The following is a 16,384-nucleotide window of genomic DNA, read 5'->3' as shown; positions in this document are numbered from 1 at the left end:
CGCTTTTAGGTAAATGGTGCATCAAACTCCTTATGTTTGTCAGATATTTATCCAAATAATCAGCGGGTATCCGATTGATATTTGTTTTAAATTGATTTACATTATTTTGTCCCATTGTAAGAAGCAACTCTATATCTGACCAAATGGAAAATTTAGTATCGGTTGCAAAATGACATGTTTATGGATCCAATTTCATTTTACTGGTCCTTTAGAAATGCCGCGTTTGTTAGGATTCATCTGTTGAATATACCCAAAGTGGTGAATGGTATCATATAGGAGATTTTTTTAACAATGTCTGGACGTTTGAAGATTTTGAAAAATCCGCTAATTATCTTTTGATTTTCTTTTCATTTAAAAAATAATGGATTATGTTGACGCCTGGGCAATATTTCGTGATATTTGTCCAATTAGACGTCAATACCTCCTCTTCCTTACACTGACTTATTTTCCGAATATTACTTATATTCCGTACAGCCCCCTTCTAATTACCGTGGGTTGTGTTGTGATGTTCGACTTGTGGCCAATAGATCGATTGGAAAAAACACAAACAATTAAGTTTTCGGTTCATTTCACCCCAAATTGTTTATGAAATAATCACCGAAAATGTTAGACGTTGTCCTTGACCATAACTGAAACCTGCTGAAAATTTTTAAAGCGATCAGAGCTATATTTCTGCCCTATAATGTTAATGGGTGTAACTCCCACATCCGAGTACATACGACAATGTAATTCGTATCAATTTAAAGGTCAACCACTCCTTTTGGATATACTATCAACTTCTCGGATCTATGTCCTTCAGGAGTAAATATATACGCTGGAGAATACAAATTTTTTAATTTTTCACACAAAAGTCAGGGTCGATTTGACCCGCTAAATATTGACCGATCTTTATCAAAAAGAAAAAAGGATGGTTATTCTTTGGCCCGATCCCCTTCCCCATGTAAAAATTCGCAATGTTTGGGAAATAATTGAGGCCTGTGGAACGACCAGAAAATCAGACAAATATAAAGTCCATTTCATCCCCTAAATATTAACCGATCTTTGCCAAAAACAATAGGGTTCTTCATTGGCCACAACCCATTCTACATGAATTAAAAATATATATATTTTTTAGCAAACGCCGGGATTTAGAAAATATAACCGTTGAATGATTCAACGGCCTAGATTAAAAAAAAAAATATATTATTATATTGAAAAAATCTACAGGCCTAATTGTTGTACACATCATTATGACTAGGTTAAGGCCATCATTACAATTATTGGATTATTTAATCCAAGAATATGTCGAAACTTTAAAATAAATATGCCGATCCTACAATCCATTTGGAAACAAATAACCACATATACATCTGCTGATTTTTTAATGAATAGTTTCTAAAAACTATACGAACATAGTCGCGTATACGTATTGTCAATACTTATTCGCACTATTTAAAAATGAAATCTATCGCGATACTGATTCATTAATCCACTTTTAAAAATATTTTTAATGGTGTTTATTTTTTCATTAGCTTCATAAATGTTGTATTTAAAAGCTTCCTTAATCCATGTTTTTCTAGAGCTTGAGGAATAAGTATTTAAAAATTTTGCAAAAAATATTTCTTATTTTTTTAATTGACTTTGCTCTTTGATATTGAAAAAAAAAATAATTAAAAAAATCCCTACAACACTCTGCCTATTACAGCAACATTGTAGCTTCTAGATGTGTTGAGGGGGTCTTCCAACTTGTACGATCAATTCCAAATGTTCAAATAATTAAATATTGTGTATATACGTGTCCTTGACGATTACAAATTGTGTATTAAATATGACTATTTTTTCATTACAATATACTACGGCCACAGTGAATGGCGCCCAACGTAATATAATCAAACATTATTTTTGTTCAGATTTTTACAAAACAAAATATAATATTTCCAATTAAATATTTTTGAAAAAACACAAAAATATTAGAAATTTCTCACACAACCACTTTCTGGTAACAAACAACAATAAAAGCTCTTTAAATTTCGGATGGTGATGATGGTAGAAATAAAAACAACGCCACAAAATAATTGTTTGTTTTTGTTGTATAGCTTACACAACAATTAACAAATAGTACACAAATATTATTAATAATTATTTTGTTGTTGACTATTTATGGACTTTTTATATATATGATTTTTTTTGATTTTATAAATTTTTGATTATTTTCTTTTAACTTTTCACTTAGTATTTAAATTATTATCAATAAAAATTTATATATTCATTTTATTATACACGATTTTTTTCAAATTTCCTTCTATATCCTTCGCCACACTGTGGTACAGGGTATTATGTCTTTATGCATATGTTTGTAACAGGCAAAAGAAAACAAGATATACCCACGGTTCCTTTTGAGAATATGCATAGAGCCACTTTCTGAGTCGATTTATGCATGTCCGTCCGTCCGTCCGTCCTTCTGTTGATGTTAAATTGTAAACAAAGTACAGGTCGCATTTATCATCCGATTTGAATGAAATTTGGCACAGCTCATTTATTTGGCCCAAGGACAACCCCTATTGAAATTGGGAAAAATCGGTTCAGATTTATATATAGCTCCCATATATATTTTTGTCCGATTTAAGGTAAATGGTGCGTCAAAATCCCTAAATATCTTTCGATTTGCACGAAATTTGGCACAGTGTAATGAATTGATGTGTGCTAAGTTTCTAAAATCGAATATAGATATATATTTTCGTGTGTTGGTGCGTCAAAGTTTATATTTCGATTTGCACGAAATTTGGCAAAATCGAGTCTATAATGATGTGTACAGAGTTTATATATATATAGCTCCCATATATTTTCGTCCGATTTAAGGTAAACGGTGCACCAAAGTCCCTATATATCATTCGATTTGCACGAAATTTGGCATAGCGTACTAAATTGAGTATATAATGATGTGTGCTAAGTTTCGTGAAAATCGGTTCAGATTTAGATATAGCTCCCATATATATTTTCGTCCGATTTAAGGTAAACGGTGCACCAAAGTCCCTATATATCATTCGATTTGCACGAAATTTGGCATAGCGTACTAAATTGAGTATATAATGATGTGTGCTGTGTTTCTTGAAAATCGGTTCAGATTTAGATATAGCTCCCATATATATTTTCGTCCGATTTATGGTAAATGCTGCGTCAAAGTCTCTAAATATCTTTCGATTTGCCCGAAATTTGGCATAGCGTACTAAATTGAGCCTATAATGATGTGTGCAAAGTTTCGTGAAAATCGGCTCAGATTTATATATAGCTCCCATATATATTTTCATCCGATTTAAGGTAAATGGTGCACCAAAGTTCTTATATATCTTTCGTTCAATTTCATGTCAATGTCCTTTCGAAAAGTCTGTTAGGTGACTTTGTAGAATATACCCAAAGTGGTGAAGGATATCATATAGTCGGCCAGGTCCGACTTTACTACATTCCTTACTGTTTTTTTTTTTTTTTTGATTTTGTTTAAATTATGTTTTTTTTAATTTTCATTTATATTATCGAAAAAAAAAAATCAATTATATATTTTTATATATATTTACATATATATATGTTCTGTAATTTTTTTATTTTGTTTAATTTTTTTTTTTTTAAATTTTTTTTTTATATTTTTATTTATATTATCGAAAAAAACACTAATTTATTCACTTTATTTATTTTTATTTTTCCTTGGTAAAAAAATAGCTTATATAGAAAATGTTATTTATTGATTTTTGTTGCTTATCGAGCATATTTTTATAAATACAAATTATTTATTTTGGAATATATTATATAATTTTTATTATTTTATTAAATAAATTTTTTATAATTTTTATTTTTTTTTGTATTTTTTTTTTGTAATCTTCTTATCAAATTTACGTTTTTTTGGTATTTTATTTAAATTTTTTTCATTTATATTTTTTTTATAATTTGTTAAAAATTTTTGTTTGTAAATTTTTTTATTTTTATTTTTTTTTTTTGTTTTTTGTAATCTTCTTATCAAATTTATATATAAAAATATATTTACATATTTTATAAACAAATTTTATTAATATTTAATTTAGGGATCTTTATATTTTAATTATTATTATTATTTTTTTTTTTTTTTTTTTTTAAGGACCACCCAAATTTTTAATTTAGTGATCTTTATTTTTTTAATTATTATTATTTTTTTTTTAATTTTTCATACTTATTTATTTAGTTTTTTTTCATTTCAATCAGGAAAACTGCTTTTGCTTTTAAATAAATATTTTCCTTTTAATATTTTCAAACACATCTATTGATTATTTTCGTGTTGTTATTGTTGTTTTAGTTGTAGTGAAATTCTTGTTGTTTCTTTTTTCAGAATTTTCAAAGGCACAGAAAAACGTCGATTTGATTTCAATAAAAATAAATAAACATTGAACAGAAAGATTCTGCAACACCAACGGGAAAATTTTTAAAAACACAAAATACGAAAAGGCACGTTTATATCAAAAAAATAACAACAACAAAATTATTTAAAAAAATAACCTCATTTTTTTAAGCATTTCAATCACTTGATAATAACAACTTCTCGAAAAAAACAAACACTTTGGAATTTCGTAACAATCATTTCAATATTTTTTTCCATAAAAAAAATAATTCTCAGCAAAAATAATAGGCACCATAAAAAATACATTTTTTATAACCGCAAGCCGTAATAATAACACGGCCGTAGACTGTCGTGTCTGGTGACCATATCTCATGGATGTAACATTTGGACTAAACGAAAAACGGACGAAGAAACACAGACACCGTTTAAACGACCCAAGGAATCGTAACGCAAAAATTGTATTTTTGTTTTGTTATTGTTTTTTGTATATTCAAATCCAAAATCCGCCGTTTTTCTGTTATTATTTCGTATTCAGTTAATAGAACCGCCGTGAGCAGTGTAGTAGCGATGCCGCGTACTTAGTAGATCGATCGAACGTCCGTCCGACCACTAACCATTTAAGAAAAATAGTTTGTCGTTTTGAAAACAAAAAAAACTCTGGATTTCTACAACGATTGTCCGGCTATTGGCTTCTTCTAGCCTTGTTCTCTTCTTTTGGTTTTGGTTTTGTGTGTGGCGCAGTCTACTTGTGTCGACTGCTTTCTTTCTATCTCTCTGCCCACTGACTGGCAGAAAATAGGCAGTCAGCGTGAGAGAGAACGCGCGAAACGAACACAAAACGCCAAGTGTATTTTGACTTGGCTTGGCTTTGTTTTGTTTTTTTTTTTTTCAAATGTTTTGTTGACATATTATGTCAAATAGCAAAAATATTGAAATGGGAGGGGAATGATAATTTTGGGAAATAAAAAAAATATTTTTTCAAATTACCAAAAATTTTGTGGATTTTTATACCCTACACATCTATGGGAAATTAAAAAAAAATATTGGTCATAGACCCACCTTTAAGTATACCAATATACCAAAAATTGTGTGTGGATTATAATTTGTAAACACGATACAGACCACAGTTATGAACCAATCTTCATTAAATTTTGCATGTAGTATAGGTTCTGGCCATGAGGATCCAGGTATGTTCATGACAACGTCTATAATTTTCGGTGATGATCAGATAATAATATTGGGGTAAATTCGACTGAAATGTTTTTTTTTTTTGTGTTTTTTTCGAGTCGATCTAAAGGCCACGATAAAAAGCCGAACATCACAACACAACCCACGGTGAAGGGTATCTGTACTGAATATTAGTAATATTTGTTGACCTCTAGTCGGTTAAGACGGTGCAAATATCGCGAAATATTGCCCAAGCTCAGAATATAGAACCACAGGAAGTTAGATTTCCATGGAAGTTGTGTAGGGCATCATTGGTCGGCCCCGTCCAATTATACTGCTCCGCTCACTGATTTTAAAATATTTTTTCCACACCTCTTGTGACCCATTAAAAAATATGTTTAATAAATCCACGCCTCTTTTTGGACTCTTGAAAAAATATTTTAATAGATCCACGTCTCTTTTGGACTCCTCTTTTGGCCCTCTTTAATAGAGCCACGCCTCTTTTGGACTCCTCTTTTGATCCTTTTTAATAAATCCACGCCTCTTTTGGACTCCTCTTTTGACCCTTTTTAATAAATCCACGCCTCTTTTGGACTCCTCTTTTGGACTCCTCTTTTGGCCCTCTTTAATAGAGCCACGCCTCTTTTGGACTCCTCTATTGGCCCTTTTTAATAAATCCACGCCTCGTTTGGACTCCACTTTTGACCCTTTTTAATAAATCCACGCCTCTTTTGACCCTTTTTAACAAATCCACGCCTCTTTTGACCCTTTTTAATAGATCCCCGCCTCTTTTGGACTCCTCTTTTGACACTTTTTAATAAATCCACTTCTCTTTCGGACTCTTGAAAAAATTTTTTTAATAGATCCACGCCTCTTTAATGCCTTGAAAAAAAATGTTTTTAATAAATCCACGACTGTTTTAATGTCTTGAAAAAATATTTGTAAAAAATCCAGGCCCCTTTTATTTTTATACCCTCCACCATAGTATGGAGGGTATATTAATGTTGTCATTCCGTTTGTAACTTATCGAAATATTCATTTCCGATCCTATAAAGTATATATATTCTTGATCAGGGTAAAATTCTAAGACGATCTAGACATGTCCGTCCGTCTGTTGTAATCACGCTATCTTCTGAAGGAATTGAGATATGGTGCTGACATTTTGCATAGGGTTGTCTTTTGTCTGCAGGCAGGTCAAGGTCGAAGATGGGATATATCGGTCCCAGTTTAGGCATGGCTCCCATATAAGGGTACCCCCAAATTTTCGGTATTTTGGGGTTCTTGAGCGCGTTTTTCAACCGAATTTGCTGAAATTTGGTACATTGGGTTCTTATTGGGTACTTAATCCAAGGTCCACTTTTTCTGGTAGCCCCCATATAACGGTACCTTCTAATTTTCAGTATTTTGGAGGTTTTGGTCGTATTTTTTCAACGAATTGGCTGCAATTTAGTACTTTGAGTTCTTAATAGGTACCAAATCACTCCACAAAAAATTATGAATATATGTCCATTTTTTTCTGGTAGCCCCCCATATAAGGGTACCCCCAATTTTTGGTATTTTGGGGTTCTTGAGCGCGTTTTTCAACGAAATTCGCTGAAATTTGGTATATTAAGTTCTTATTGGGTACCAAATATCTTCACTAAAAATTATAAATATAAGTCCATTTTTTCTGGTAGTTCCCATATAAGGGTACCCCCAAATTTCGGTATTTTGGGGTTCTTGAGCGGAGTGGGTTCAACCGAATTCGCTGAAATTTGGTATATTGGGTTCTTATTAGGTACCAAATATATTTAAAATTATAAATATAAGTCCATTTTTTTCTGGTAGCCCCCATATAAGGGTACCTGCCAAATTTCGGTATTTTGGGGTTCTTGAGCGCGTTTTTTAACCGAAATCACTGAAAATTGGTATTTTGTAGCCGTATATGGAAACAAATCTCCTACCAAAAATTATTAGTAGTCAACCCCTTTTAGGCGTAGTCCCCACATAACCCAATTTTTTATATTAATATAATTATCTGATTTTTCCGCGTTTTGGGTTTGGTTCTAACACTCTGTTGTAATCATTTGACCTGCGAAGGATATCGAGATAAAAAACTAGAACGTACGATTCGATAATGAACTATATGTGAACTATAGCCCGCATTTAGGATTAGCCGTAGCCCCTGTGTGGGAGGTACCAGAAGACATGGACCGATATTCCCCAAATTCGGACTTGAACTAAGTTTGGAAGACATAATAAGATGGGATGAAATCAAATTTTTCACCTTGTGAAATTGTATACACACTAATAAGCCATAAGGCAGAGGGTATAATTTTCTATTAAAAATTATTGTTTACATCATCGGTTTGTAGAAATATCGGTATAAGTCAATTTTTTGGTATGTTCCCTATATTTTCATTTCAAGTACCTGCCAGTATATCTATGGTGGAGGGTATCCAAAGTTCGGCACGGCCGAACTTAACGCTTTTTCACTTGTTTTCCTTTAATTTCCATCCCACCCCTAGTGCTTGGAAATGAGGAAAAACAAATAGAGCACAATATAAATATTCCTACACCTTCATTTATTAAACCGCTGCTGCAAATACAACAACAAAACAACAACAAAAAGCAAAAGCTTTCCTTGTTTTTGCCAAATCCAAAGAAAAAAGACAGTGTTGCCAATGTAGCGGAAAAATACCGACATTTTTTGTTTATAAAAATATTTTTTTTTTTAAAGAGAGAAGGGGTTTTGGATATATTTTTTTAAAGAGAGAAGCGGTTTGGGATTGTTTAATTTCCTATGTTATCTTTGCTAAAATATGGCAACCCTATAACCATTCACAACATGTGTTTGCTGTCATGTAAACACTGTTCTGTGTTGGCTGACTGGCCGGCTGCCTGGCGATCATATGGTTAAACCGGAAGCAGCAACAACTTGTTGTTGAATTCTGCAGTTGTTGTTGTTTTCTATTCTAGGCATTGTTCGATAGTAGGCACCTTAACTATCTTAAAAACAGATAACAGTTAAGAGATTAAAGGTGTCTAAGTTTGTGTGTTCGATATTTTTTTCATTACCGGATCAGAAATTTGTTATTTTTTCGATTTCAAATCACTTTGACAGCTGTCAGTGTGAATAATGTTCAGGTAAAACGATGATCAATGAACAGTGAAAATGATAAGTTTGAAGTGTTACGACAACTTTTTTTTTTCAAAACACAAAGGAATTGAGAGAAACAAGTGTGCAGCTAATTTTCGAACAAAAAAAGTGTGCGCCATAATGGCTAGCCGAGCCTAGGCTCGAAGTTTACTGGAGACGATGACGTTTCACATATATATGGAAGTGCATTGACCATAAAATTGCTGTTTTGAAAAATCTGGATTAGCTGGAAATGAATTTCATTTTGGAGAAATTTAAATTCCGTTCCTTATCGGGTGGTGGATTTTTTTTTTTTTTTGGAAAATCACAAACAACAACAATTAAAAAAATTTAATTGCTAATTTTTTTATTGATCTGTTCCTCCTTTGTGATTGATTATTTTTCTCACTATTGTTTAAAAAAAAAAAAAATCAGATGATTACAATTCGATTGGCATTTTAGAACGATTGATCGCTGGCTGGATGGCTGGCCAAGCATAAAAATAAAAAAAATGACGCACGGCAAATGGTGTCGATTAGCTTCGCGATAAGGAAAATTTCTAATGTTATTTTATAAGATTTTTTTTTATAAATTTTTAACTAGACATGAAAACAATGATTGATTAACTTATCGAGAGGTCTAATCTTAAGAGGCAGGGCAGATAGGAAAGGTAAAGTGGCTGCATAGAACAGAAATCAGAGTCATTATCTGAAAATGATTTTTCGAAATTATTGTTCAAGGTCTAGACAATATTTTTTTCAAAGGTCAAAAGAAGGCGTGGATTTATTAAATATATTTTTTCAGGGAGCAGAAAGGGTACACAGGATTTTTTTTATAAGGGTCCATATTAAATTCGGTAAATTTTAAATTGTAAACAAAGTACAGGTCGCATTTATGAGATCCGATTTGGATGAAATTTGGCACAAGTCACTCATTTGGCCCAAGGACGAACCCTATTAAAATTGGGAAAAATCGGTTAAGATTTAGTTATAGCTCCCATATATATTTTCGTCCGATTTTATGAAAATGGTGCATCAAAGTCCCTATATATCTTTCGATTTGCACGAAATTTGGCATAGGGTACTGAATCAGGTCCACAATAATGTGTGCTAAGTTTCGTGAAAATCGATTCAGATATAGCTCCCGTATATAATTTCGTCCGATTTTATGTAAATGGTGCCGCGAAGTCCTTATATAACTTTGAATTTGCACGAAATTTGACATAGGGTACTGAATTAGGTCCTGAATGATGTGTGCTAAGTTTCGAGAAAATCGGTTCGGATTTAGATATAGCTCCCATATACAGTTTCGTCCGATTTTATGTGAATGGTGCACCAAAGTCCCTATATGTCTCTCGATTTGCACGAAATTTGGCATAGGGTACTGAATTGAGTCGTGAATAACGTGTGTTAAGTTTCTAAGAAATCGGGTCAGATTTAGATATAGCTCCCATATACAGTTTCGTCCGATTTTATGTAAATTGGGCACCAAAGTCCCTATATGTCTTTCGATTTACACGAAATTTGGCATAGGGTTCTGCATTAGGTCCAGAATGATGTGTGCTAAGTTTCGTGAAAATCGGTTCGGATTTAGATATAGCTCCCTATATATCTTTCGATTTGCAGGAAATTTGGCATAGGGTACTAAATTAGGTCTAGAATGATGAGTGTTAAGTTTCGAGAAAATCGGTTCAGATTTAGATATAGCTCCCTTATATAATTTCGTCCGATTTTAGGTAAATAGGGCACCAATGTCGATATTTATCTTTCGATTTACGCGAAATTGGGCATAGGGTACTGGATTAGGTCCAGATTGATGTGTGCTAAGTTTCGAGAACATCGGTTAGGATTTACATATAGCTCCCATATATACAGTTTCGTCCGATTTAAGGTAAATGGGGCACCAAAGTCCCTATATGTCTTTCGATTTACACGAAATTTGGCATAGGGTACTGAATTGAGTCCTGAATAACGTGTGTTAAGTTTCGAGAACATCGGTTCGGATTTACATATAGCTCCCATATATACAGTTTCGTCCGATTTAAGGTAAATGGCGCACCAAAGTACCTATATATCTCTCGATTTGCACGATATTTGGCATAGGGTACTGAATAAGGTCGCGAATGATGTGTGCTGAGTTTCGAAAAAATCGGGTCAGATTAAGATATAGCTCCCTTATATAATTTCGTCCGATTTTATGTAAATGGGGCACCAAAGTCCCTATATGTCTTTCGATTTGCACGAAACTTGGCATAGGGTACTAAATTAGGTCCAGAATGATGTGTGTTAAGTTTCGTGAAAATCGGGTCCGATTTAGATATAGCTCCCATATATATTTTCGTCTGATTTAAGGCAAATGGGGCACCAATGACACTATATATCTTTCGATTTGCACGAAATTTGGCATAGGCTACTGAATTAGGTCCAGAATGATGTGTGCTAAGTTCCGTTGAAATCGATTCAAATTTAGATATAGGTCCCGTATATAATTTCGTCAGATTTTTATGAAATTGGTGTACCAAAGTCATATATATATTTCTATTTGCACGAAATTCCGTATAGTATACTGAATTAAGTCTAGAATGACGTGTGTTAAGTTTCGTGAAAATCGGGTCTGATTTAGATATAGCTCCCATATATATTTTCGTCTGATTTAAGGCAAATGGGGCATCAATGACACTATATATCTTTCGATTTGCACGAAATTTGGCATAGGGTACTCAATTAGGTCGAGAATGACGTGTGTTAAGTTTCGAGAAAATCGGTTCGGTTTTACATATAGCTCCCATGTACAGTTTCGTCCGATTTTATGTAAATGGTGCTCCAAAGTCCCTATATGTCTTTCGATTTACACGAAATTTGGCATAGGGTACTAAATTAGGTCCAGAATGATGTGTGTTAAGTTTCGTGAAAATCGGGTCAGATTTAGATATAGCTCCCATATACAGTTTCGTTCGATTTTATGTAAATAGGGCACCAAAGTCCCTAAATATCTTTCGATTTACACGAAATTTGGCATAGCGTACTGAAAAAAGTCTAGAATGATCTGTGCTAAGTTTCGTGTAGATCCGTTCAGATTTAGATATAGCTCCTGTATATAATTTCGTCCGATTTATGCTAAATGGGTCATCAAAGTCCCTATATGTCTTTCGATTTGCACGAAACTTGGCATAGGGTACTAAATTAGGTCCAGAATGATGTGTGTTAAGTTTCGTGAAAATCGGGTCCGATTTAGATATAGCTCCCATATATATTTTCGTCTGATTTAAGGCAAATGGGGCACCAATGACACTATATATCTTTCGATTTGCACGAAATTTGGCATAGGGTACTGAATTAGGTCGTGAATGATGTGTGCTAAGTTTCGTTAAAATCCATTCAGATTTAGATATAGCTCCCATATATATTTTCGTCCGATTTTAGGTAAATGGTGCACTAAAATCTCTATATGTCTTTAGATTTGCACGAAAATTGGCCTAGGGTACTGAATAAGGTCGCGAATGATGTGTGCTAGGTTTCGTGAAAATCGGGTCCGATTTAGATATAGCTCCCATATACAGTTTCGTCCGAATTTATGTAAATGGTGCACCAAAGTCCCTACATATTTTCCGATTTGCACGAAATTTGACATAGGGTACTGAATTAGGTCCACAATGATGTGTGCTAAATTTCGTTAAAATCGATACAGATTTAGATATAGCTCCCATATATATTTTCGTCTGATTTAAGGCAAATGGGGCACCAATGACACTATATATCTTTCGATTTGCACGATATTTGGCATAGGGTTCTGCATTAGGTCCAGAATGATGTGCGCTAAGTTTCGAGAAAACCGGTTCAGATTTAGATATAGCTCCCATATACAGTTTCGTCCGATTTTATGAATTAGGTTTTGAATGACGTGTGTTAAGTTTCGAGAAAATCGGTTCGGTACTGGTTTTAATATTTTTTTCAAGGGTCCAAAAGAGGCGTAGATTAAATCAAATCAATTACCCAACAGAGACTTTTCGAAGACCAAAATAGGAGTGGATTTTTTTTAAACATATTTTTTTTCAGTACCCAACAGAGGTGTGAATTTTTTGAAAATATTAAACGAGGTCTGGATTTTTGAAAAAAATATTTTTTAAGGTATAGAAAAAATACGGCATTAAAAATGGTGTGGATTTTTTTAAAATATGTTTTCAATCGGGTTTCAATGGGATTTTTTACAAATTTTTTTCGGAAACATCACAATAGCGGTGAATTTTTGAAATATTTTTTCAAAGCATTATTTATTTTATTTTTTTTATTTTGTTTAAATTTTGACTATGAATTAGATTGTCCAAAAAAACAATTCAACTTCAAAGTCATTATTGCGGTCTGTGGGTGGTTTTTATCTCTCTCACTTCAATTGATAATTTTTATAAAAAAAAAATCCAACTTTCAATTACTTTCATGTGTCCAAAAATTCAAATCTATAAATCTGAAGTGTTTAAAATAAATATTGCCAAAAGAAACAACAACAATGTGTGAGTGTGTGAACAAATTTGGTCAACACGATTTTGAAAAGTGACCACAAAAAATGATTTTGTTTTTTTGAGATGTTAATCAATTTCAATGAAATATTTAAACACCTACAAATAATTGTCAATAATGAGGCCACTAATGAGCCATAGAATGGAAATAGTTGATTTTTTTATTAAATTAACAACATGATAATTTAATATAAAAAAAAAATATTTGACTTTGTGTAAATTTTCCGCTAAACTTCCTCAAATATGTATTTAGAAGAAAATAATCAAGAATAAAGTGATAAAAAGAGGAAGAGGGAGATTGTTTATATTAGAAGATTTAGAAAAATTGATGACCTACATTAAAGATCCACCCAAGGGGTGAATTTTTTAAAAATTATTTTTTTTCTCACATCAAGATTGAGAAATTAAACATATTTTTTAAAAAATTATACATTTTTAAATTCACGCCTTGGCTAAACATTGGATTTTTTTTTAAATCCGCTTCATTGATTTTTTTGGAAAATCCAAGCCTCTTAAAAATATAGGGCGCCATCTAGTATGAGGTAGCCTTAAATAATATCTTCAAATCTTTCCATATTCACCATTTACACCACACATTTATACGCGAGTGAATTCAATAACCACTTCCATTTAAATATTTAGTGTAGACACCAACCATAGCTATTATGCAGAATGAATAATGTAATAACGACCAGTCTCTGGCTTTGATGTGGTGAATATTTTCACCCCGCTATTCTGACCACAAACTAGCCCAAAATTCTCAAGACTACATTCGACATCATGTTTAAATCGTCCGAGCAAAACTACAGCTAAATGCGATATGTCAATATGTAGGAATAAGGTCCTCAAGTCGCTCAAGGAAACTCTGTTCAACTTTTGGAAAGCGGTAGATAGTTTTGTGGGCAGTTATACCGTGAAGTATTTAGATTTCAGAATGAACACTCTAAGAACGACAACAGGGTGAATTCTAAAGACAACGGTTTACCATCTGCATGAGGAGACGGAAATCCTTCCCCTACGTCAGCATTACAATATGCTTTCGTTGTAGTACATTCTTGGTTTATTCACATGGCGAATACAACATCCCCAGCCCAGGCGTGCCAGAAAGGATATATAGAGAGATAGAGAGAACCCAACGATAAAAATGGGAGTCTCTAAACTCGATTTCCTTTAGAAGACTCAATTTCTTTTTAGAGTCCCCAAGGGGTCTTGAATTGTCTATGGAATCACCAAGAGGTCTACCATCACCTATTGAATACCTAGAGGATTTCCTTTCCTCATTGGTACCTGGAGAACTTATTCACTATGTAAATGATCTAGAGGTGCTATATTTTCGTTATAAGACCTAGATGGTGTCCTATAGACCTAAAAGTCTTCTATCGCTGCAAAAAGAATCTGATATCATAATTATCCATAGAATACTCGGAAGTATTATTTTTTTAGAATATCAAGTATATTGTCTATGGAAGATCTATAGGAAGGTTACAGTCTATAAAAAAAAAACAATTAGAACCTTTCATAAGAAGACCTAACGATTGATCGTTTTTGTCAACCGAAGACCTGGAAGTCAGGGACCAACACAAGGCGACTATTGCCTAAAGAAGACCTAGAGGCATTTTTAGATGTCTAATGACATTCGACAGCATATAGATTACATTGTTGTCCTCCTTTTCCTTTGGAAGACTTATACGTTTTTAATGCCTATAGAAACTCCTAGGGGTCTTAAAAAGTCTATAGGAGGTTAAAATGTCTACTATTATCCCTATAGGATCTAGAGGGATTACTTTGTTTATCTACACCTGGATGGATTATTTAAACTTTTTTTATTTTTTATAAGGCCTAGAGGTTCTCCATATAGCTAAAAATCTTCTATTGATGACAAATGAATCAGAGATCTTCTATTACCCAAAGACGGCCCAGAGGTATTATTTTTATAAAAGTTTCAACAGACTATTGTATTACTATAGTTCATAGAAGATTTAGAATATTTCATATAAATACCTAATGATCGGTCGTATTTGTCAGCCAAAGACCTGGAAGTCAAGCAACAACCCAATGCAACTATTACCCAAAGAAGACCAAAAGGGTTTCTTTTGGTTATAGATATCTAATGACATTCGACAGCATATAGATTACGTTGAGATTCTCAATTTTCTTTGGAAAACGTATAGGTCGGTCTTTTATTGCCTATAGAAACCTCCAGTTATCTTAAATAGTCTATAGGAAACTAAGAGGTCTACCATTATCTATATAGGACTTATAGAGTTTCCTTTGTTTATCTACACCTAAATTATTCTGCATATATAAATAATCTAGAGGTTTTATACTCTTCATAAGGTCTAGAGGTCCTCTATTGACCTAAAAGCCTTCTATTGATGACAAAAGAATGAGAGCAGTCTTTGGGTAATAGTATAGTATATTTCATAGATAGACCTAAAGATCGAGGACCAACATAAGCCAACTTTTGCCCAAGGAAGACCAAGAAGTCTTCACTTGTTCATAGATATAGACCAAAAGATATACAACATAATATTGATAGCCTTGGGGTGGTACTCCATTTCCTGTAGAAGGCTTAGATGTCTTCTATTGTCTATGAAAGTCCCGGGGGTCTTAGATTGTCTATAGGAGACCAAGAGGACTACCATTATCATTAGATGATATATAGGTTTTCCTTTTGTTTATCGATAATTGCAGGGCGTATTCAGTGTATGGATAACCTACAGGTCATTCATAGTTATATAGAGAACATAGAGATCATCTATGGGTATAAACAGAACCTAGAGGTCATTTATAGGTATATAGATGACCTGGAGGTCGTCTATAGGTATATAGAGTACATAAAGGTCCTCTTCTATAGACTTAAAAGTTTTCTATCGCTGGCAGAGATAGAATACTCAGAGATATTATGTTTATAGAAGACCACATAGATTATTGTCTGAAGCCGCCCAAGGAGTCGGATATAGGCTACAGAATATCTAGACGATTTCTATTGTCTATGGAAAGGGAGAATCTACAAGTATCCGTTTGTCTACAGAGGACATAGAGATTTTTTATTACCTAGAGGTCTTACAAAGGGTTTTCAATGAACTTGTTCAATAAAAGGAACGATCGGTACTAGGTTCAGTTCCTTTGTTCATATAGTTCTATTTGCTTCAGCCGTTCCACGTTTGCTCTCATTCATCTAATCCCTTTTGATGTAATCGTGCATTTAGATCTTCCCGTTCATTGGCTGATCGAATTAACA

At 33.1% G+C, this 16,384-nt stretch overlaps 1 protein-coding gene across 1 annotated transcript in view; it reads right to left on the bottom strand.

Moving 5' to 3' along the window:
• Nucleotides 1-16,384, bottom strand: part of LOC133329153 (serine-rich adhesin for platelets) — a 185,425-nt gene that overhangs the window by 158,604 nt on the left and 10,437 nt on the right. The window lies entirely within an intron of this gene.

This window comes from Musca vetustissima, unplaced genomic scaffold (assembly GCF_032173495.1).
Source record: "Musca vetustissima isolate MV318-11 ecotype Yass unplaced genomic scaffold, APGP_CSIRO_Mvet_v1 utg11440, whole genome shotgun sequence".
Taxonomy (NCBI): domain Eukaryota; kingdom Metazoa; phylum Arthropoda; class Insecta; order Diptera; family Muscidae; genus Musca; species Musca vetustissima.
This window is presented reverse-complemented; position numbering and strand designations above follow the sequence as displayed.